Below are 24,690 nucleotides of genomic sequence, written 5' to 3'. Positions count from 1 at the left end.
GAGTCTCCGTCTCAAACTCCAGCCTGGCCGACAGAGAGAGACTCGGTCTCAAACTCCAGCCTGGCCGACAGAGAGAGACTCGGTCTCAAACTCCAGCCTGGCCGACAGAGAGAGTCTCCATGTCAAACTCCAGCCTGGCCGACAGAGAGAGTCTCCATGTCAAACTCCAGCCTGGCCGACAGAGAGAGACTATCTCAAACTCCAGCCTGGCCGACAGAGACAGACTCGGTCTCAAACTCCAGCCTGGCCGACAGAGAGTCTCCATGTCAAACTCCAGCCTGGCCGACAGAGACAGTCTCCGTCTCAAACTCCAGCCTGGCCGACAGAGAGACTCCGTCTCAAACTCCAGCCTGGCCGACAGAGAGTCTCCATGTCAAACTCCAGCCTGGCCGACAGAGAGTCTCCGTCTCAAACTCCAGCCTGGCCGACAGAGAGAGACTCCGTCTCAAACTCCAGCCTGGCCGACAGAGAGAGACTCCGTCTCAAACTCCAGCCTGGCCGACAGAGAGAGACTCCGTCTCAAACTCCAGCCTGGCCGACAGAGAGAGACTCCATCTCAAAAAAAAGGGAGAATAAAAGAATGGGTAAGATCATTTGTATCTAATAATAATACTCATTTTAAGTAATTTTAGGGAGTTTTATAAACTTATATTTTGGAAGAAATTCTCAGTTTTACTTCATGATTGTACTAGTTTTTGATCTGTATGTTGAGTTAGAGTGATGAGTGCTTGTATGTGATTCCAGCCAGTGAGGGTTTTCACTCACTTATTAGAGGGAAGAAAAGAATAGGAAACAAGGCAAAAGATTGACTTCGAAAAAGGAATCATAATTTGGAAAGTGACAGATAGCAAACATAGTCTCTTTACCTTAGCTAAGATTGTCTACCATAGCTTCCCTTCTCCTGTCTAATGTTTTTTAATTTGACTGCTGCTTTTCAGACGATCTTTTAGCTCTGTGTAACCTCTTTTATTTTTCCGTTTTTTAAAAAATTATGATACAAATAGTGCATAAAAGGCAGTTTAGTTTAAAAAATAATTATAAACACCTTATATCCACCATTTAGGCTCATTGCTGAATCACATCTAACCCCATTCCTCAATAAATTTACTGTTTATTTGGAAAAAGAAATAAGTGACTAGGTATAATAAAATGTTACAGGTACTTTAAAAAGTATGCTTCTGGGCACAGTGGCTCATGCCTGTAATCCCAGCATTTTGGGAGGCTAAGGCAAGAGGATTGCTCAAGACTAGGAGTTTGAGACCAGCCTAGACAACATAGTGAGACCCTGTCTCTACAAAAAAATAAAAAACAAAAATAAATAAAAGACGCATTCATATAAAGTGTAATAAGAAAAAACAGGGCATGGTCAATTAAATTTGTTGGGGAAAAAACAGAAGGGACAGGGCAGAGATATCTTCATAGATGAAATTAGAGCTGAAGCCAAACAGATTAATGGGTGACTGCCAGGCAGACCGTGAGTTAGCAGAGGGCTCTAAGCAGAGGAAGCTGCAGTAACAAATAGCAGAGACGTGAACAATACTGGCATATTTTGAAATCACAAGGGACTTTGTGGGATGTGGGGCAGCACCTTAAAATTCCTCTGCAATCTCATTTCTAAAGTTTGAATGGGACAAGCCTGGAAGTAGAGTGACCTGATGAAAAGCTGTTCAGGTAGCCCAGAAAGAAATTAAAGTCTGGATTAAGTAATATGGAGACACTGTGTAAGTTCAAGGAATTTTTAAGAATCACAATTTTCAAGATCTGGTGATTAGTTGGATATAGAGGGTAATGGAAGGAGGGTTTAAGAATCAGTCCTAAATTTTCAGTCTAAGTGATCAGGTTCATGACAGTTCTACTAGGTAAGATAGAAAACTCAGTAGGCCGGGCGCAGTGGCTCACTCCTGTAATCCCAGCACTTTGGGAGGCCGAGGCGGGCAGATCACAAGGTCAGGAGATCGAGACCATCCGGGCTAACACGGTGAAACCCCGTCTCTCCTAAAAATACGAAAAATTAGCCGGGCATGGTAGTGGGTGCCTGTAGTCCCAGCTACTCAGGAGGCTGAGGCAGGAGAATGGCGTGAACCTGGGAGGCGGAGCTTGCAGTGAGCCGAGATCGCACCACTGCACTCCAGCCTGGGCGACACAGCGAGACTCCATCTCAAAAAAAAAAAAAAAACTCAGTAAAATTGCTCTTTTGCACAAATTTGGAAATAATGGTATTTGTGATTGCTTCCAGTCTTCCTCTGAGACCCAGATGTTAATCAGAGAAAGACTGAGGGAGGAACCAAATGGGGGGAAGAACATGGAGCAGGGAGTATTCGGGAAGTGAGTGCCTTGTGATTATTTGAGGCTTTCACAGTCAGGGTATGGTTCACTATATTTTTCACTATCTTTATTTTTGTGCCTATTGCAATTTTATAACATGACTTTTACATTCACCTTGTAACAATATGACCCCGAATTTTAGCTGATACAATTCTTTCAATCCAACATACAGTATTTTGGTGTTTCTATGTGTAGTTGGAGAATCAGGTCAAAGATGCTGAATTGAGTTTTGATATTGAGTTTATGGTGCTTATCAGCTATGGAGATGGAACCCATGCAAAGGAATATAAACATATTTATTTGAATACCAGAGCTATTTGAGCTGCAAAAACAGATTTTTTGGCCATCGGTATATATTGGTGCTTGAAACCACGATTATACTTCCTTCGGAAATTGACATTTTATAGAGTAAGCAGAAGAGGAACCCGCACAGAAAACAGAAAATAGGAGCAGAAATATTTCACAAGATCAAATGAGTGCAGTCATGGAAACTGAAAGAATAGGAGTCGTTTTGAAAAGGAAGTGAGAGAGAAACTTTACAGTGGAAATTTCTCTTGCATTTCATAATTAGGAAGCAATTTGAAACCTTGCTTAGAGGGCAGATTGCAATGAGACAAGAAATGATTGAATCTAACAAATTGAGACTGAGCATATTCTTTCAAGATATTTGAACAAGAAAGGGAGAATAGAATTTGGAAGCACTTATTCAAATACATTGGGTTGGGAGGCTTTAGATGGAAGACACTTGAATCTGCTTATGATGATAGTAGCTAGAAAGAGGTCTAAGATTCAGGAGAGAAAGAGAGTAGACTATGGAGCAAGTCTCCAGATTATTGATGAGAATTGAAAAATGTGCCATGGTGAAGGCTTGGCCCTGAAAAGGGGGAAACACCTCATTCTCTAAGGCTAACAAAGAGGAAACAATTCTGCTGCCCATGGATGTGGGCAAGTGTGCAGATAGGGAATCAGAAGTAAAGAGTGACCTTGGCTGATGGTCTGTCTTCTTTCAAGAAGATAGAATGGAAGGGTTGATTGATGACAAACCATCAAAAATGGCTCTTGAATCTCAGTTAACACACATTTAGGCTGCTTGATGTGTGTTAGTGAGGATGCTACCAAAATGTACCAAAGTGCTCTATGTTTTATAAATATTGTAATAAAAACACTCTGTTGTCTTTGTTACTAGAAAGAAGTAATGAGAGAAGACTTGCTATTAATAAAGGGAGCACTAGACTAAGAGTCTATAGAGCTGGCTTCTGATTACAGTCTTGTCATGTAACTAGCATGTTAGACAAGACAATATAACAGGTTTCCCATCTGAAAAGGAGAGAATTGAATGAAATGATTTCCCAACACCCTTTCCTAATACAAACCTAACAACAGTTTTTATTTTGATAAATGCAACTAAACAGTATATAGAATTGCCTAAACTACGCTATTTAATTTGTACACCCATGCCATGCTGTGGACCCCTGGTAGCTGGAGACTTAATCTGTAGCGTCAGGTTTGGAATAAAGTTTTAAAATTTATTTTAAAATATTTACAGCATTATTACTTTGAATCAAACACTATGCTAGGTGTTGTGTGTATAAAAAAGCATACTCAATGAGTTTGGGTCCTCGAGGGAGCTTACAAACTACTGAAAAAATGGAATATACATCTTTCAAATGCCGAAACTATAAAACCAAGACACGAAGAGACAATAAATATTCCAAGACTGAGCATAACAACACAGAGAGTCTTTGTTCCCAGGCTGTTTGTTAATTGCCAGAGACATTTGCTGTTAATTGGCCAGGACATTTTCCAGTTCAGTTCATGTGATGTGCTTCTAGTTCCCACTTGTCTACTAAATCTGTTGCCACCGTAGCCTAGAGAGATTCTAAAAGTACTGTAGAAGACTACAGAAATGTTATCTCCCTGCAGAGGGAATTGGTTTGGGCATGAACCCATGAGCAGTTTAATGTCATTCAGCTTATGCTGTGTGTTATCCTTGAGCTAACTAAACTCTGCCATCAGAAACAGAGTTGCTGCTTGGGGGATGAGAATTGGGGGTTTTAGGTGTAGTATTTTATTAAACTTGGCATTAACTCCTCCTCAGCATATCTAAAACCAAGTGAACTTGAATGTCCCTCCCTCCATCTCTCCCTCCTGTTTTTTTTTTTTTTGTTCTTTCCTGCCTCTCTCCCTTTCTTCCTTCATTTGCCCATCTAGTCTATAGCTTTTTATCTCAGTGTTGTTGGGCCCTGTAGTAGATGATAAGGATACAAAAGTAAAAGTGTGATTTCTTTTCTCATAGAGCTTATAACCATGGGAAGAATATACAAATAAACAGTAATAATGCACCTCAATAACTGTTTGGGAGTATTGTGCAATAAACAGGGAGAGGAGGGAGGGGAACAATAATTGTCAAGAAAGACATTCTATGTTGGGTCTTGAAACATGGCTGTGTGTGTGTGTACGTGTGCGTGTACATGCACATTTACTTTCTGGGAAGAACTTACTGCATGTGTAGAAGTCCTGAGGCAAGAAAGGGCCATGCATGGGGTTTGATGGAGTTTTGAGCATTCCACCTCTGCTCCAAATGACGGAAGAGATGATAAGCCTTAATCTTACTTCTGCTACTCACCTGGCTAATTGCAGTATATCCCCCCTTCTCTCCTATTCTATCACATTTACTTTCCTCTTCAAATGACAGTTTCATCAAGGAACAACTCATCCACACATACACCCATAGGTCTCAGGACCTTGTCTTAATCTATTTGCCTACTAAAAGGAAAAAAGAATAACTTATTTTTTTGGTAGAGAATATGTTGTCACATATTTTTATTTCCCTCATGACAGCAGGGAAGGGTAATTGTGGAAGTGCCAGTGGCTTGAAAGGACTATAGGATACAAAAAGGAGTGCAAAGTATGAGATTGGAAATATAGACGGGACAGATACTGAGCTGCCAAGGATGCCATACCAAAAGAAGGGATCTCACCATAAAAGTGATGGGAAGCATTGAAGACATTCAAGGAGGGGAGAGACACAATCAGATCTATATTATATAATGGCCATGCTTCATGTTATATTTAGTAGTGTATAGCAAAGAATTTGGTCTTGCCTACAGAGAGATCTTGTCTTCAGCTTCTGGGAGGTAATACATGTCAAACCCGGTAGGATTATCTTTGTTCAGGATTATCATGCAAAAATGGCCCAGGGCCAACTCTCTAACACCCATTGTTCAGGGTGGGGACTAGCCCACCAGATCTTAGGGTGGGGCCAGACACACTCAGTAGTCTTAGGGTAGCCATCGGCTTTGTAAGAAAGCCCAACCCTATGATTTTGGGTAGGGGTTTTGGGTAATGTGATATCAGTCAACCTGCAGGCTAAGATTAACCAAATGGACAATCAATCAGTCAATCAATCAAAAATGCCTTAGTCATGGTGCTCTAGTAAGAACTCCGCATGCTAAGACTTGAGTGAGTTTCCCTGGTTGGCAGTGCTTCATACATTTGTCACACACTGATGCCAGGAGAGCAATGCATCCTGACTGTATGGGAAGAGGACAATGACAGGTCACATTTGGAACTTACCTAGACTCTGCCCTATGCCTCTCTCCCTTTAGCTGATTTTAATCTGTATCCTTTCCCTGTAATGACTCATAACCATGAGTATAACAGGTTTCGGAGAGTTTTATGAGTCCTTTCAGAGAAGTACTGAAACTGAATATGGTTTTGTGAATGCTACCCATCCCAGTCCCCTCCTCAACTTACAGTTGGTGTCAAAATTCAGGGCAGTCTTGGGAACTGTGTCCTCTAATTTTATACTTGGCAGAAACTTCTTGCACATAGTAATTAAAAGTATAGGCTTTGGAGTCAGACAGACCTAGATTCAAATTCTAGCTTGGTTACTTTGCAATCTGTGTTACCTCTCAGAGCTTTACTTTTTTTTTTAACAGTAGCAGATGTCTTTGGTGCTCTGTGTCACCTCTCCTTGGCTTACATTGGATTTAGTCGCAGCTGTGGTGAATAATTCCAAGTGAGCTTAGACTCACCTTTCTCAGGCATTGTTCCAATTCAAGTGTGTGCTGTGTATCTTTTCTCCTTCTGTCCCTGGGCCGTGGGTGCCTCTCAACAAATGAAAATATGGTCCAGGGCCAACTGTCTAACAATGGGGACGGCAGCTATAAATAAACGTCTCAAACTCTTATATTTCAGATAGGCACTTCTTGGATGCATTCTGTTGATTTCTCCAATATACCAGCGCCTGTTGCCTGTAGGATCAACCAGGATATTGGCATTGGCTTTTCTGCCCCATTCCCTCACTTCTTTTGACCTAAGACCTTTCACATTCTCTATTTTAGAATCTAAACGAAGACACTGTCACATACCTTTTATGAGGATTAAGTGAGATAACATATTTACTTAAAAGAGATTAATGTAGTACTTAATATATAAAGGCTGCTATTAGAAAATGACATAAATCAAAGCAATATTTATAGGGATGGTAAGAAAGATTGATTTGAGAGATTCAGGGAATTGAGTAGAGAGATTTTTTTTTTTACTTTTATACTTTAATTGATGCCTAATAATTGTACATATTTTGAGGATACATAGTGATGTTTCAATACATGCAATGTATATTAATCAGATTAGGGTAAATAGCGAATCCATCATTTTAAATATTTATCACTTCTTTGTGTTAGGAACATTCAATACCCTCCTTCTAAATATTCAAAACTATATTATTGTTAACTACATTCATCCTACAGTTGCGTAGAACACTAGACGTTATTCCTCTTATCTAGCTATAATTTTGTATCTTTTAATAAATCTCTCTGTATCCCTCTAGTGTTCTTTGCTCTACTTTTCATTTCTATGAGACCAGTAGGTCTTGTTTTTTAGTTTGTTGTTTTTTTTCTTCCATATGTGAGTGAGAATATGAAGTATTTAATTTTTGGTTCCTGGCTTATTTCCCTTAAGGTAGTGATCTCCAGTTCCATCCATGTTGCTGCAAATGACAAGATTTTTTTTATTTATGGCTGAATAGTATTCTATTGTTTGTATATACCAAATAGTCTTTCTTAATTCATCTGTTGTTGGACGTCTATGTTGATTTCATATCTTGGCTACTGTGAGTAGTGCTGCAATAAACATAGGGGTGCAGATTTCTCTTTAATATACTGATTTTCTTTCTTTTGAATAAATGTCCAGTAGTTGCATTGCTGGATCATATGATAGTTCTATTTGTAGTTTTTGAGGAACCTTCACACTGTTCTCCATAGTGGCTGTAACAACTTACATTCCATCAATAGTGTACAACAGTTTCATTTTCTCCACATCTGCCTCATCAGCCTTCGTTATTTTCTGTCTTTTTTATTTGTATTTTTAGAGACAGAATCTTGCTCGGTCACCCAGGCTGGACTGCAGTAGCATGATCATGGCTCACTGCAGCCTTGAGCCCCTGAGCTCCAGCAATCCTCCAGCTTCAGCCTCCTGAGTAGCTGGGACTAAGGCACAAGCCCCTGTGGCTATTTTATTTTATTTTTGATAATTGCCATCCTAAATGGGGTGAGATGATACCACACTGTTGTGTTGATTTGCAGTTCCCTGATGATTAGTGATATTGAGCATTTTTAAATGCCATTTGTTGGCCTGATGTATGTCTTCTTTTGAGAAATATCAGTTCAGGTCATTTGGCCATTTTTAAATTGGATTGTTTGGGTGTTTTATGTTTTTTGTTTGTTTGTTTGTTTTTTGCTGTAGAGATGTTTGAGTTCTTTGTATATTCTGGATATTAATCCCTTGTCAGATGACTAGCTTGCAAATATTTTCTCCTGTTCTGTAGGTTGTCTTTTCACTCTGTTAATTGCTTCCTTTGCTGTGCAGAAGCTTGTTAGTTTGCATAGTCCCATTCATTTATTCTTTCATGCCTATGGGTGGGGACCAGGGAGTATTTCTTTCTTTTGTTGGTTTTCCTTTACTCTGCTCATGTTCTTACATACAATTCCTTCATTAAATATTCTTCAGTTACCCCATTTGAATGTGTGACCTGTTGAGAAGAAGCCCATGAGAAAGGCAGCACATATAGGATTGAGACAATAATTGACATAGGGAGATAGATACTGAAAAGTTGAAAAAACATGATTTCAAAATTTCAAAAAGTGGTGGCTTTTCACACAGATACCAGCATTATTTCTTTAGTAACGTGTCGGCTCCTATCACTTCCCTATCCCCAAGCTCTCCAGGGACTTCCCATGTTATTCAGAATGAAATCTACGGCATTGACTGGGTGTAGTGGCTCACGCCTGTAATCACAATACTTTGGGAGGCTGAGGTGGGTGGATCACTTCAGCCCAGTAGTTCAAGACCAGCCTGGCCAATATGGCAAAAAACTATCTCTACTAAAAATACAAAAATTAGCCAGGTGTGGTGGCATATGCCTGTAGTTTCACCTACTCAAGAGGCTGAGGCATGAAAATCACTGGAACTCAGGAAGCAAAGGTTGCAGTGAGCTGAGATCCTGTCACTGCACTCCACCTTGGGCAGCAAAGCGAGACTCTTAGAAAAACAAAAAAAAAAGAAGAAATATACAGCTTCTTCCATGGCAACCAAGTCCTATGATCAGGTCCTCTAACTTACTGACCTCATTTCCTTCTACTCTCCATCTTGCTTACTCTAAAGTAGCCTTCTTGCTCTTCCTCTTTCCCTCTCAACTGGCTTTCTTGCTATTCCTGAAGCAAGACAAGCACTACCCCTCCTCATAACCTTTGCCTTTACTGTTCTTTCTGCCTGGAAGTGTATTGCTTGCTCATATCACTACCCAACATCACCTATCAGAGACAACTGTTGTGACCACTCTCTCTAAAATAACATCTTTCTGCCACTATCATTCTTGCTTTTTGTATCCAGATTTATTTTTCTTTATCGTCCTATCACTACATAGCACTTAAACTCTATGATAGATGGCTATTTATCTGCTCTATTCCTAGAGCCTATAGAAGTACCAGGCATACAATAGATGATCAATAAATATTTCTGAATGAATAATGGGAGAAACAACTTTTGACAGTAACCACCTCTTCTGCTGAGATAGATACTCGTACATCTATAAAGTAAAAATTGATATCTATCTATCTGTCTATCTATCTTGCATCGTATCTGCAGAGTCCAGATGAAGATATACAGTATTAAAAAATCCCCAGTCTGTATTATCATCAAGATGAGTAATGCTCCATTTAACTGTAAAATGGCAATTTCATGGTATGTGAGGTGTCGTGGCCATGATTATGCCTCTCTCTGATCTCCAACTGGGGAGAAGATAATTCAAATATTACCCCAGCTGCTACACTCTGGAATTCCACACTGCATTCCTGACAATGCAAAATTTCCTGGAGCTGTTCCCAGAAGATGATTGAGTGCATCAGGAACGCTAAGGCAGGCTCATTACTGGGGGATGTTGGACTAATATGATGAACAACTTTAGTTTGAGGACTCCCCATCAACACTACTAAACTTTTTTAGAAGTGTGTACTAGTCCAAGACTCGTCCACACTACTTTCACTTTTTTCTTATCTCTTTTACAAGAGTCAGACTTGCGTTAAAGTTTCTTGGTTCTTCCAATCTCCCTTAGCTTCCTCTTAGGCACTCCTCCTTAGAAATATTTTAGATGTTTAATTCTATTTTGGCTTGTGCTTCTTCACGACTGGACTAGCAAATAAAAGAAACTCATCCCAGGGCCCAAGAGGTCTCTCCATCTTAGGAAGGATTTTGATCACAAATTCCAACATATTCAGAAATTCACTATCCAAATCAATGGGTTCTGAAGAGAAATTTCCTCCCTGTGTTTTGTTTTTGTTTTTTTTTTTTGAGACAGAGTCTCACTCTGTCGCTAAGGTTGGAGTGCAGTAGCATGACCTCAGTTCACTGCCACCTTCGCCTCTGGGGTTCAAGCTATTATCCTGCCTTAGCCACCTGAGTAGCTGGGATTATAGGCGTGCGCCACCACACCTGGATAATTTTTGTTCTTTGAGTAGAGATGAGGTTTCGCCATATTGGCCATGCTGGTCTCGAACTCCTGACCTCAGGTAATCCACCTGCCTTGGCCTCCCACAGTGCTGGGATTACAGGCGTGAGCCACTGCACCCAGCCATTTCCTTCCATTTTTTAAACTAGTGCCATTATTCTCTTTTCTGATCCTCTACACTACTAATTTGTCCATCTCTTCCACTGTAGTTCTCCAAGCTGTCGGAAAAAGCAAAAACATCTATCATAGTTTTAGAACATGCAAGTTGGCCTGAATGCCTCTTCACTTGAGAGTCATATAATGAATCACCAACAGATAATAGTGAACTATACATCTGGCACCAAAACTTGTTATTTAAAGGGTGTGTGAATGATTCATTGGCATTCTAGAAACGGCAACAATGCAGAAAAATTTAATTCGATGTACGTGGGATGTCAAGTTGTTGGACTTCAGTCCATGACCTGCTAATAAGCAGCATATGGCCTCTGATAATTTCCAGTTTAGACTGTTTCTTCCTTTATCCTGCACTTTGGGTTCTTTTCTCTGTCCTCCTCAGAGGTTTCACTTTTAAATCTTTCCTTCACTCTCTCATAGTACATCTGCTGCCTCTCAAATGGATTTTTCTCTGAAGTATATAAACATGCTTAGTTGTCTTCCATTTAAACAAACAAATATGACACAAAAAGACTTCATACGTTCTCTACTTACCTTGCAGAAATGCTATGGGCATGAAATAGAAGTGGCTATAAACTCAATGCAAGTAGGATTATGCAAGTAGGATTATGTCTAACTTAATATGTGCTCTGTTCCTAGTCCCTTGCCTGATGGCTAGATCATGACCAAAAAGAAAAAAAGAAACATAAATAAATGGATGAATAAAATGAGATAACATGCTTTTTGAAAGATAATACATGTGCTTTGAAAGTGGTGTAGAATAAAGGCATACAGTATATTAATTTTTATCTTATTTTTTAACAAACTTTTGCTGAAGTATAAAATATATGCAGAAAAGCACATACGTTATAGCACAGTTCAATGACTTTTCAAAACATATACACACTTTTGTAGCCAAGACCAAGATTGAGGAACACCATATTACTGGCATCCAGTACCTCAGAGTTTCTCTTCTTGTTCCAGTCACTACAAACCTCAACCCATCAAACTCTTTTGTGTCCAATTTTGTTGACTCAACATTTTGTTGGGTCGTTTTATCCTTATTATTTTGTGCAGTTAATTCATTCTCATGACTGTGTACTATTCCATTGTATGAGTATGCCACAATTTATTTGCCAATTCTACTATAGGCATTGAGATTATCTCCTGTTTTGAGCTTTCATGAATGGTTCTTCACTGAATATTTTTGGACATATCTTACAGTAGGCATATTTGTACATATTTCAGTTGGGATTATATCTAGGAATGAAATTTCTGGGTCGTGTAGTTGTTTTTTAAGGCTACATATTAAAATGTATCCTGTAAACACCCCTACAGTGTTTAGTGAGGAATAGAAACTCAAAGTCACTCAAGTAAAAAAGAGTTTATTAAAGTTGCACAAACTCCAAGGAATAAAAAACAAGAAACTATCAAAAGGGGACACATAAACTCAGAAAGTATAGCATTTCGTGTTTAAACAGCTCTGCATACTTCAGTAGAAGAAGCATTTAGAATTTTATAACTTGGATGCTTATTAGAAGGCCAATGAGTCATCAAGAGCAAGTTAAATTGGTAATTTTAATACATTTTAGAAAAAAATTTTATTAAAATATTAAGATATAAGTTTGTTCTTAATAAGAAAAAATTTAACAATATGGGAAAATCTACCCCAGTCCTACTTTACTAAGGAGTCTGAAAAGCTGCTATTTAATTGAGAGGGGAAAAAAAAAACTTTTTATATAATGAGAAAAAAATATAATGGGAATACTTAAATTTATGGTTAGCATATTTTAACTTTATATTAATATTTTCATATATACTTTATATATTCATTTTATAATGATATATACACAGAAACCATTTAATAACTGTATTAATACATTATATGCCTTTGTGTAATATACATATAATGAAGTACAAGTAGAAGGACTTTTATTAAACTGTGTTGATTAAATATCTACATAGGATATATAACATGTATCATGTACATTTTATATTTAACAAAAGTTCTCATTGGCCACATGGTTGCTCAAAGGTGACAAATTTATGCTGTAATCTTTATTCTGATGTCCACAGTGATATACTACCTACACCATTAGGGAAATAATTACTGTTTTCTCTAGGTGCTTACACAGCTGACCTGGGGCTTTGTTATTTAACCTTCACTGAAATGTTTCATGAAGTTCAAGATAAATCTATTATATTATTAGATAAGCATACCTGTCCCCTGGCTAGCTCAAAATGACATTGCAAGAATGAATGAGAATGTATCATTAAATATCTTTAAATACTAAAAAAAAAAAATTAAATTGTGTAAATGGTTTAACTTTAATATGACCACCAAAGGAATATTTTGGGAGTTTGATTGTATTCCATTCAAAAATTATTAAGTTAGTAAATTAGCTTTATAATGTTACTTTTACTAAATTCAAAGAGTAGTGTCTTGAATTAATTTTTGTGAGAGAGACTTTTTATAAAGTGGGATGCTTTCAGTTGCAAGTTTGAAAATCCAGTCCAAAGGAACTTAACTATTAAAGGAAATTGATTGGCTCAAGTAATTGAAAAGGCTGGGAGTGATATAGCTTCAGGAATGATTAAGTGTAGGGCCTCAAAGGATGGAATAAAGAAATGGTCACTCACTCACTCTCTTTCTTCTCAGTACTGCTTTCCCTTAGGTTATTACAATTCTCGAGCAAGGACTCCCTAGAGCAAATTGGGTCAATAGCATCTTAAAGTGTTTTTCAATCCTTGGGGAAATCCCAGAGGAAAAAGAGAGTTTTTCTTTCCCAACAGTTTTATGAAAATCCTTGGATTATTGCTGGCCCCAAATGGTGATGTGTCCCCACATGGTCAGTGCTATGTGGCCTCTGTTAGCTAGGAGTGGGTCACCAGTATATCCTGCAGTCAGGAGGTAGTTTCAGTACTATGTTCCATATGCCGACTGGGAAACGACTGACTTCCCAAAGTAGGATCAGGTGCTTCTACCAGTGGCCAAGGCTAAAGGCAAAATCAGCAAGGCGCCAAATTTCCTTTCTTACCCATGTGGAGCCCATAAGTCAGAGTTCAAAAAGAGCCTGCCTCCAAACCCAGCTTGGTTTTTAACATTTCTTGAAGACTTACAAAACATTTAGCAATTTGTCTTTAAATGTTCTTCCGCTATAAATTACCTCCTGGGTTTGACAAAACTACTTGCCAAAATCTTATCGACTGTGTTTCAGAGACTCTTTGCAACATTTTCTCCCAGTGAGATTACAGTTGTACATTTGTTAATTAGCATATTTGGGACCCATAATCGAACACTTAATGTCTGAGACGAAATCATATAACCCTGTCGTGTTTGAGCAGAATATTAATTAGGAAGCTGTGAAGTTTCAGAGAGTGACACATTACAGCTCCAATAGTTAGAGGAAAACTAGACCAGTCAACCTGATTTTATCTGTACAAGAGGTTCTCCACGAATAAAAAATTAAAAAGAAATTTAGAGCCCCAAGGGAAAAATTAAAGAGCTTATAGAATGGCAGGAAAAAGTAACAAGGGCAAAGAAAGTCAAATTACAACAGATGTACTTTTTGGTGGGTCATTTGGATTTTGCTGGCGGGATAACCCCAGCAGGAGGGGTATTTTCACATCGCTTAGCAGAGGCCACAGCAGGGATGAGGAGTTCTAATCACTTTATTAGAATTGCAAAGTCATTAAAGGAGGCATGGGCATGTGGAAACTATTTATAGAAGTATTCAATGAAATGCTTCTGTGACCACAAGAAGTAATGGAAAGTGAGTGTTGCTCATGGATGCATAAAAATAAAAACTTGATTTATTTTGGCTAAATAGATGGAATCATGAGATTCTCTTTGTTGGGGAAAAGAATTGTTCTGAGAATGAGGTCTTATTACCATAAGCTGGCCGCTTTAGTGCACAATCTTGGACCATCAGCTCCAATTAAATTCTTATACCTCTTTGGTAATAGCAATTAAAATATTAATCTACCTTATAATGTTGATTGTAACATATAATCTTGGATAAAGTTCTTTAAAAACACTTCAGACCGAGAAATTTTGGACTGTTTGGGGCTCTGCTCTTCCAACTAACGATTTCTTAATGAATTGTTTAACCTGGTCACGACAGATCTTGGTGACTCTATGAATTTAACTCTGATATGTAAAATCTTCTGGTTCATAACACCAAGAGTTTCCAATGTCATTTATATACACCACTCAGGGAGATCAAAGTATACATAAGAGCAGCTGTGTTGGTATAACTCTAATTACCATAGGCAGAGTTGCTTTTGCGTAATCTGGGTACATATTAGTTTGCTGTTTCTGCATAACAAATCACCATAAACTTAACAGGTTAAAAAAATAGCCACATTTATTACCTTACAGATTTCAGGTCAGAAGTCCAGGCACAGAATGAGACTGTGTTCTCTGCTTACACTCTTCTGAGGCTGAAATCAAGTTATTGGCCACCTGCATTCTCAGTTGGGGTCTCTGAGAAAACATTTGCTTCCACATTTCATTGAGCTGTATGGCTGAATTTAGTTCTTTATGGACATATGACTGCTGTCCCTGTTTCTTTGCTTCCTATCAGCTGAGGGCTGCTCTTCACTCATTAAGGTTGCCTGTGTACCTTACCACATGGTCCCTTTCATCTTCAAATCTAGCAGTTGAGAATCTTGTCAAATCTCTCTGATGTTTTGATCTCTGACCTTAGGGAGACCACAGTCCCCTTTAAGGGTGCATGTGGTTATGCAGGCTCACCCGGGATAATTTTTTTTAAGGTCAGCTGTCCCATATGTATAACCTAATCACGGGGGTAAGGTCCATTATACTCACAGTCTTAGAGATAATGCAGGATGTAGATAACTGCTAGTGGGCCTCTTAGGCAGTCATCTTAGAATTCTGCTTACTGTAGAGCAGGACACTATATTTCTTTGACCTAAATGTAGGTGGCCAAATATACAGTGGTCTAGGTTTCAAACAAAGACATCATTTTTCAACAGTTTTCAACCTGTTTTCAGTTATCCATCATTGCCTGCTCCCTCCATAACCATGAAAATTGCCAAACACAATATTAAGCCAACCCAGTGTTAAGAAGTGGTTTTTGCACGAGTGCCCTGGGGAAAATGTTGTTTGTAGATTTCTGGGTACCATACCTAAAAAAAATTTAGCTCAGCAAGTCTCAGAGAAAACCGAGAAATATGCATTGTAATGGTGATTCTGACATATGCAATCAGCAGAACACAGTTCAAGAAACACCACTACTTCCAAATCTGTGTATTGATCTGGCTGTCTAGTGTGGCCACATAAACTTCTCTTAGCCTGGTATTCATAGCATTATTGTTCAAATGAAAACTGTGGGATTTCTGAAAATATTCGAGAACTTAACTTGAGATCTACTTTGCTTACTTCTTGAAAATACCAAACTAGGCTGGGCGCGGTGGCTCACGCTTGTAATCCCAGCACTTTGGGAGGCCGAGGTGGGCGGATCAGGAGGTCAGGAGACTGAGACCACGGTGAAACCCCGTCTCTACTAAAAAAATACAAAAAATTAGCCGGGCGTGGTGGCGGGTGCCTGTAGTCCCAGCTACTCGGAGAGGCTGAGGCAGAAGAATGGCGTGAACCCGGGAGGCGGAGCTTGCAGTGAGCCGAGATTGTGCCACCGCACTCCAGCCTGGGCGACAGAGCGAGACTCCGTCTCAAAAAAAAAAAAAAAGAAAATACCAAACTCTTCTAATGTAAAGCAAATTTGGATGTGAAACATAAAGCAGAAAAAAAAAAAAGGTGCACATTACAAAATAATCACTTTTCTCAGAGTTTGAATGCGCTTCTTTGGGTGTCATCACTAAAAAAATGTCATTTAAAAGATGTGCTGTATTTTGTCAGATTTACATTAGGCATTCATTGAGAGAAATATCAAAAATATTTGGCTGCATTTGTCTTTTATTCATATGTAATGATGATCGTGGAACAAAACATGAAAAATGTGCTGTAGATTCTGCAGTCATGATGGAATACATACAAATTGTTGTATATGTTTCAGATGCAGTTTAAACATAGAACCAAAGGCTTGATTTATGAACAGAAATGCTGAATAAAAGATGAAAAATGCCACCATAATAAGGGACACACTAAAAAAAAATGCTGTTTTTAGACAACTTTTTAGAGTTACTCTGAGCACAAGGTTGTTTCATTTTTTCTTAATTCTGATGATTTCAGCTTATTTGTAGTTTATTTTCTAGCCCTTTCAGCTCATCACTAAATTAAAATTGATTTGTCTCTGGGAAGTATTAAATACTTTAAAGAAGAAATTGTACATTTCAACTAAATCATTTGCAAGCAGGCATGTAGTGAATTTCCCTCGTGATCGTGACACTCTTTGAAAAACAACGTAGTAGATACGAATTCAAGTACTGTCTTTAAAAATTGTAATACATATAAACTGCTTACCTTGTCTTACCTGGGGAAATGCAAAGACATCTTTTCAATCGCCATTAGTAACAATGATCGCCATAATAAGTACCTCTAAATATCCAGATTCACTTCTACTTAACCCATTCACATAAACCAGTATAATACAAATTTGTCACATTTCCATACCTACTAATTCTCCTGTTAGATAAAAATCTTGGTTTTCTGAAAGCAGAATTTCTTTGATATTAAAAAATTTAATATTGTTGTTACCAAGATTAATACAAATATATGTAATGATAATATATGATTGCTACTAAAGCAAGTGATTACTAGAATATTAATGTGGTTAATATAGTTAAAAATTTGTCATATATTGTATATGTGGGTTTTTTTTAACCCAACTTTTTCATATGAATTTTTTTTCCAGGAAATAACTTTCCTTTTTTTCCAAAAAATTTATATCCTCCAAAATCATTCCTAAATGAATTGAAAGGCAGATTAGACTTCTCTTAGCCTAACTTCTCTCCTGAATTTCAAAACCACCCTTTCAACTGTGTTGTTGAACATTTCACAAGAATGTCCTGCCTCAATCAAAATTTCAGCTTGTCTGTAATTGCCATCATTATCATGTCAACCAGTCACTTTTCCAATCTGGTGCTTCTTCCTGTATTATTCATCTTTATGTTTCTAGGTCTTGGCATTGGGAAACATTCAACATATGTTGAATGAATAACTTGCCTGCTCTCTATCAATGACCTTTATCTTTTACCTGTTACTTACATTTAAGCCCAAAGAATTTTTTAGAAATGCTTCCTCTTTTAATCAACCATGTGAGGATAGAACCTGACAATTCAATCTCTGTAATCTCTCATGCTGCAATAGTCTTCTTTCTTATTGTTTTTGCCCTCAATTACTAGAATATAAGGAGGCAGGAATGTTAGATTGTATTGTTCACTATTTTAGCCTGAGCATAGTACTTGACACATAGTCAGTGCTCAATAAATATTTGTTGAATTGAATTGAATAAAAGGTTTATTGATTTTTGCATGGACTATTGCAATAGACTTCTAACTGGACTCCCTACATTCAGTTATTTCTCTAGCCCATCCTGCACATCACTGCCACTTAGAAACCACTATTCCCTTGTCTTGGTATGGAAATTCTCACTTATTTGAGGCACATGCCACTCTTTATCCTGCCTCATAGCTATCATTGATCAACTCTTGGCTATTCCCAACATTTAATCAAGCTTTGGATACATGAAACACATTTTTTCTTTCACTTCAAATTATTCCATCATTGCAAGTACTTTATTACCTACATGTGTGGCCATGCTACATCAAATATCACAGCTTCTAGTTTGCTGTATCAACCTTCCAGTAATTCTGGTATATCTTTTAACTTTAATTGTATGAGGAATTTTTATACCATTTTCCACAATGGCTGTACCATTTAACATTCCCACTAATAGTGTAGCAGTGCTCCTTTTTCTCCACATTCTCACCAACACTTGTTATCATTCATCTTTTTGATAATAGCTATTGTACCAGATGTGAAATGATATCTCATTTTGGCTTTGATTTGTGTTTCACTGATTAGTAATATTGAGCACCTTTTCATATATCTGTTGGTAATTTATATGTCTTCTTTTGAAAAATGCCTATTCAGCTCCTTTACCCATTTTAAAATCACATTATTTGTTTTTTTGCTATCAAGTTGACTTCCTGATGCATTTTGGCTAAAAATCCCTTATCATATATATGGTTTGCAAATAATTTCTCCGATTTTAAACATTGTCTCTTCATTTTGATGATTGTTTCCTTGGTTGTACAGAAGATTTTTAGTTTGATATAATCACATTTGACTATTTTTGCTTTCATTGTCTATGCCTTTGCTGTCATAACCAAGAAACTGCCAAATCTGATGTCATGAAATTTGTCTATGTTATCTTCTAGGAGTTTTCCAGTTTTAGGCCTTATATTTAGGTCTTTGACCTATTTTGAGTAAATTTTTATATATGTTGTTAGGTAAGGTCCACTTCTGGTTGTGGACATCTAGTTTTCTTAGCAGCATTTATCAAAGAGACTATTCTTTCCCCATTTTGTGTTCATAGCCCCCTTGTTTAAGATCAGTTGACTATAGCTGCATGGATTTGTTTCTACTCTCTCTCTGTTCTGTTTCATTGGTCTATATGTTTGCCTTTGTGCCAGTGCCATACTCTTTTGATTACTGTAGATTTGTAATATATTTTACAATCAGGCAGTGTGATTCTTCTAGCTTTGCTCTTCTTACTCAAGATTTATTTGGCTATTTGGAATCTTTTGTAGTTCTAGATAAATTTTAGATTTTTTTCTATTTCTGTAAAGAATGACATTAGATTTTTATACAGATTTCATTGAAAATCTGTTGATCACTTTTGTTAGTATGTATATTTTCATGATGTGAATTTTTTCCGTCTAAGAACACAGGATGTCTTTCCATTTATCTGTGTCTTCTTAGATTTCTTCTGTCAATGTTTTATAATTTTTAGTGTACAAGTCTTTCACTTCTTTTGTTAAGTTTATTCCTAAGTATTTTATTATCTTTGTCTTGATTGTGAATGAGATTGTTTTTCTAATTTTCTTTTTGAATAGCTCATGGTTTGTGTATAGAAACATGCTGGATTTTTGCATATTGATTTTGTATCTTACTGAATTTTTATATTGGTTCTAACAGTTTTGTTGTCATTGAATCTTTAAGGTTTTTCTGTGTATATGAGCATGACATTTGCAGACAGAGACAATTTTACTCTTTCTTTGTGGTTTGAATACCTTTCATTTTCTTCTTTTGCCTAATGGCCCTGGCTTGGACTTCCAGTACTATATTGAAAAGAAGTCATGAGACCAGGCATTATTGTCTTGTACCAGATCTTGGAGAGAATGCCTTCAGTTTTCCCCTATTGATTATGATGTGAGCTGTGGGCTTTTCATATATAGCCCTTTTTGGATTGGAGTAAGATCCTGCTATAATTATTTTGTTGGGAGTTTTAATCATCAATGTGGTTTGAACTTTGTCAAATGCTTTCTGTGCTAATTGAGTTGATCATGTGCTTTTTTTTCCTTCATATTGTTAAGTTGTTGTATCATGTTGATTGACTTGCATATATTGAGCCATCCTTGCATCCCTGAGATAAATCCCGCTTAGTCATGGTGTATGGTTCTTTTAATGTATTGTTAAGTTTGATAAGCTGGTATTTTATTTGGTACTTTTGTATCTACGTTCATTAGGGATATTGGCTTGCAGTTTTCTTTTCTTGTATTATCTTTGTCAGGTTTCTGTATCTGGGTGGTGCTGGCCTCATAAAATGAGTTTGGAAGTAATCCTTCTTCTTCTATATTTTGGAAGAGTCTCAGAAGAGTTGGCATTGATTGGTCTTTGAATGTTTAGTAACATTTACCCTTGAAGCCATTAGGTCCTGTTCTTTCCTTTGTTGAAAATTTTTTTATTACTAATTATTACTAATTCAATCTCCTGTTATTCATCTGCTCAGGCTACTTATTTCTTCCTGATGCAGTTTTGGTAATTTAGGTTTCTATAAATTTGTAAATTTCTTCTAGGTTATCTAATTTATTGGCGTATAATTGTATATAATAGTCTCTTATGATTCTTTTTATTTCTGAGGCATCTGTTATAATGTCTCCTCTCTTATTCCTGTTTTTTTAAATTTTAAATTATAAAAACAATGTTGTGTGGGTACATAGTACGTGTATATATTTATGGGGCACATGAGATTTTTGATACAGGCATGCAATGTGACATAAGCACATCATGGAGAATGGGGTATCTATCCCCTTATTCATCCTTAGAGTTACAAACAATCCAATTAATTCTTTAAGTTATTTAAAATATACAAGTAAGTTATTATGGACTATAGTCACCCTATTTTGCTATCAAATAGTAGGTCTTTTTTAATACTCATTAGCCATGCCCACCTCCCCCCAAAATAACCATTCTTCTAAGCCTCTAGTAACCAACCATTCTTCTATTAATACTTTCTATGTCCATGAGTTCAATTGTTTTAAATTTTAGCTCCCACAAATTAGTAAGAACATGCCATGTTTGTCTTTCAGTGTCTGGCTTCTTTCACTTAATGTAATGATCTCCAGTTCCATCCATGTTGCTGCAAATGTTTGAATCTCATTCTTTTTTATGTCGAATAGTACTGCATTGTGTATATGTACCACGTTTTCTTTATCCATTCTTCTGTTGATAGACACTTAGGTTGCTTCCAAATCTTAACTATTGTGAACAGTGCCACAACAAACATAGGAGTGCAGAGATCTCTTTGATAGACTGATTTCCCTTTTTTGGGGTATATACCCAACAGTGGGATTGCTGGATCATATGGGAGCTCAATTTCTGTTTTTTTGAGGAACCTCCAAACTGTTCTCGCTAGTGGTTGTACTAATTTATGTTCCCACCAACAGTATATGAGGGTTTCCTTTTCTCCACATTCTTGCCAGCATTTGTTATTGCCTGTCTTTTGGATAAAACCAATTTTAACAGAATGAGATGATATCTTGTTGTAGTATTGATTTCAATTTCTCTGATAATCAATGATGTTGAGCATCTTTATATATGCATGTTTGCCATTTGTCTTCTAATATACACCATGGAATACTATGCAGCCATAAAAAAGAACAAGGTCATGTTTTTGGCAGGAACATGGATGGAAATGAAGGCCATTATCCTTAGCAAACTAACACAGGAACAGAAAATCAAATACCACATGTTCTCACTTATAAGTGAGCACTAAATGATGAGAACACATGGACACGTAGAGGGGAACAACACACACTGGGGCCTATCAGAAGGTGAAGGGTGGAAGGAGGGAGAGGATCAGGAAAAATAACTAATGGGTACTGGGCTTAATAACTGGGTGATAAAATAATCTGTACAACAAATCCCCATGACACAAGTTTACCTATGTAACAAAACTGCACATGTACCCCTGAACTTAAAATAAAACTTACATAAATTTTTAAAAATAGAGATATATCTATTCAAATCTTTTGCCCATTTTTTGATTGAATTATTAGACTTTTTTCCCATAATGTTGTTTGAGCCCCTTATGTAGTCTGGTTATTAATCCCTTGTCAGAGGGGTAGTTTGCAAATATTCTTTCCTATTCTGTGGGTTTTCTCTTTACGTTGTTGATTGTATCCTTTGCTGTGCAGAAGCTTTTTAACTTGATGTGACACCGTTTTTACATGTTTGCTTTGGTTGCCTGTGCCTGTGGGGTATTGCTCAAGATATTTTTTTTTTTTTTTTTTTTTTTTGAGACGGAGTCTTGCTCTGTCGCCCAGGCTGGAGTGCAGTGGCGCATCTTGGCTCACTGCAAGCTGCGCCTCCCGGGTTCACGCCATTCTCCTGCCTCAGCCTCTCCTAGTAGCTGGGACTACAGGCGCCCGCCACCACGCCCGGCTAATTTTTTTGTATTTTTAGTAGAGATGGGGTTTCATCGTGGTCTCGATCTCCTGACTTCGTGATCTGCCCGCCTCGGCCTCCCAAAGTGCTGGGATTACAAGTGCCCAGCCTCAAGATATTTTTGCTCAGACCAATGTCCTAGAGATTTTCCATAATGTTTTCTTGTAGTAGTTTTATAGTTTGAGGTCTTAGATTTCAGTGTTTAATCCATTTTGATTTAAATTTTGTACGTGGTGAGAGACAAGGGTCAAGTTTCATTCTTTTGCATATAGATATCCAGTTTTCCCAGCACTATTTATTGAAGAGACTGTCTTTTTCCCAGTGTATGTTCTTGGCACTTTTTCAAAAAAATAAGTTCACTGTGTGTAGATTTGTTTCTGTTTTCTCTGTTCTGTTCCAGTGGTCTATGTGTCTGTTTTTAATGCCAGTACCATGCTTTTTGGTTACTATCACTCTGCCATATAATTTGAAGTCAGGTAGTATGATTCCTCCAGTTTTATTCTGTTTGGTTAGGATAGCTTTGGTTATTCTGGGTCTTTTTTGGTTCCATGTAAATTTTAGAATTCCTTTTTCTATTTCTGTGAAAAAATGTCATTAGTTTGTTGATAAGGATTGCACTGAATCTGTAGATTGCTTTGGGTAGTATGGACATTTTAACAATATTGATTCTTCCAATCCATAAACATAAAATACTTTTCCACTTTTTGTGACCTATTCCATAGGTCTGTATGTCTGTCTTTATGCCAGTAATATACTGTTTTGATTAGCGTAGCTTTGTAGTAAGTTTTGAAGGGAGGAATTTTGAATCTTCCAGCTTTTGTCTTATTTTTTAAGGTTTTTTTGGTTGTTAGGGTCCATTGAGATTCCATGCAAATTTTAAGATTTTGTTTCTATTTCTGCAAAAAGTGTCTTTGGGACTTTTATATGAATAGCATTGAATTGGTAGATTGCTTTGAGTAGTATGAACATCTTAATAATTTAAGTTTTTAAATTCATGGAACATGGATGTGTTTCCTTTTTATTTATGTATTCTTTAATTTATTTCAATTATATTTTGTTATTTTTACTGTATTTTTTTCTTTTTGGTTAAATAAATTTCCAAGTATTTTATTATTTTTGATGCTATTGTGAATGGAAGCTTTTAAAAATTTTCTTTTAAGATTGTTTATTTTTAGTGTATAAAAATACAACCGAATCTTGTATGCTAACTTTATATCTTGCTATTTTGTTGAATTCATTCATTAGTGTTAATATTTCCTTTGTTGAATTTTTAGTATTTTTTAATACAACGTTGTCTCCTCTATGAACAGAGATAATTTTACTTCTTTTGATTCATTTTGAATACCTTTTATTCTATTTTTATATCTAATTGCTCTGGCAAGGACTTCTAGTACTATGTTAAACATAGTGATAAAAGCAGGAATCCTTGTCTTGTTCCTGATCTTAGAGGAAAAGCCTTCAGTACGTCACCATTAAGTATGATGTTTACTGTGTATTTTTAAATATATGGTTTTAGTTAAATTCAAGTAATTTTCTTCTATTCCTTGTTTGTTATTTGTTTTTGTAATGGAAAAGTGTTGATTCTGTCTAATCATTTTCTGCATTGATTTAGATGATAGTGTATTTTTTTTACTTCATTCTGTTAATATGGTATATGACATTGATCAACTTTTGTGTGTTGAACCATCCTTGCATTCAAGAAATTAATCCCACTTGTATATAAGCTTGTTAATACACTGCTAAATTTAGATTGCTAGTATTTTGTTGAGGATATTTGCATCAATTGTCATGGAGGATATTGGTCTAGAGTTGTCTTTTCTTCTAGTATCTTTGTCTAGCTTTGGTAGCAAGCAACTATTGACCTCACAGAATAAGTTAGGAAATTTTCCCTCCTCAATATTTTGGAAGAGTTTGCAAAGAGTTATGTTATAAGCTATTCTTTAAATGTTTGAAACAATTTACCAGTAAAGCCATTAGGTTCAGGGCGTTTCTTTTTGTGGAGATTTTTTGTTTGCTGATCAGGTCTTCTTACTAGTTACAGGTTTATTCAGATTTTCTTGAGCTTTTTTGTGTGATTCAGAGTTGGTGAGCTTTGTGTTTCTGGGAATATATTCATTTTAATTAGGTTATGCAATTTGTTGGCATACAGTTTTTCCTAACACTTTCTTATGATCCTTTTATGTCTGTAAATAGGCAATACTGTCCCCATTTTCTTTTCTAAAGTTTGTAATTTTATTATTCTCTCTTTTTTTCTTATTTCATCTAGCTAAAGGCTTGCCAGTTTTGATAATCTTTTTAACCAATCAATGTATGGTTTTATTGATTTTCT

General features: G+C 36.8%; 1 long non-coding RNA gene across 1 annotated transcript in view; it reads left to right on the top strand.

The window, feature by feature from the left end:
- Positions 1–400: 400 nt before the first annotated feature.
- LOC134733089 (uncharacterized) overlaps positions 401–24,690 on the top strand; it is a 62,900-nt gene continuing 38,610 nt past the window's right edge. Inside the window, exon 1 of the long non-coding RNA XR_010116652.1 lies at positions 401–584. This is a non-coding gene — a long non-coding RNA (uncharacterized lncRNA). The remainder of the gene's footprint in view (positions 585–24,690) is intronic.

This window comes from Symphalangus syndactylus, chromosome 17 (genome assembly GCF_028878055.3).
Source record: "Symphalangus syndactylus isolate Jambi chromosome 17, NHGRI_mSymSyn1-v2.1_pri, whole genome shotgun sequence".
In the NCBI taxonomy this organism is placed as follows: domain Eukaryota; kingdom Metazoa; phylum Chordata; class Mammalia; order Primates; family Hylobatidae; genus Symphalangus; species Symphalangus syndactylus.
This window is presented reverse-complemented; position numbering and strand designations above follow the sequence as displayed.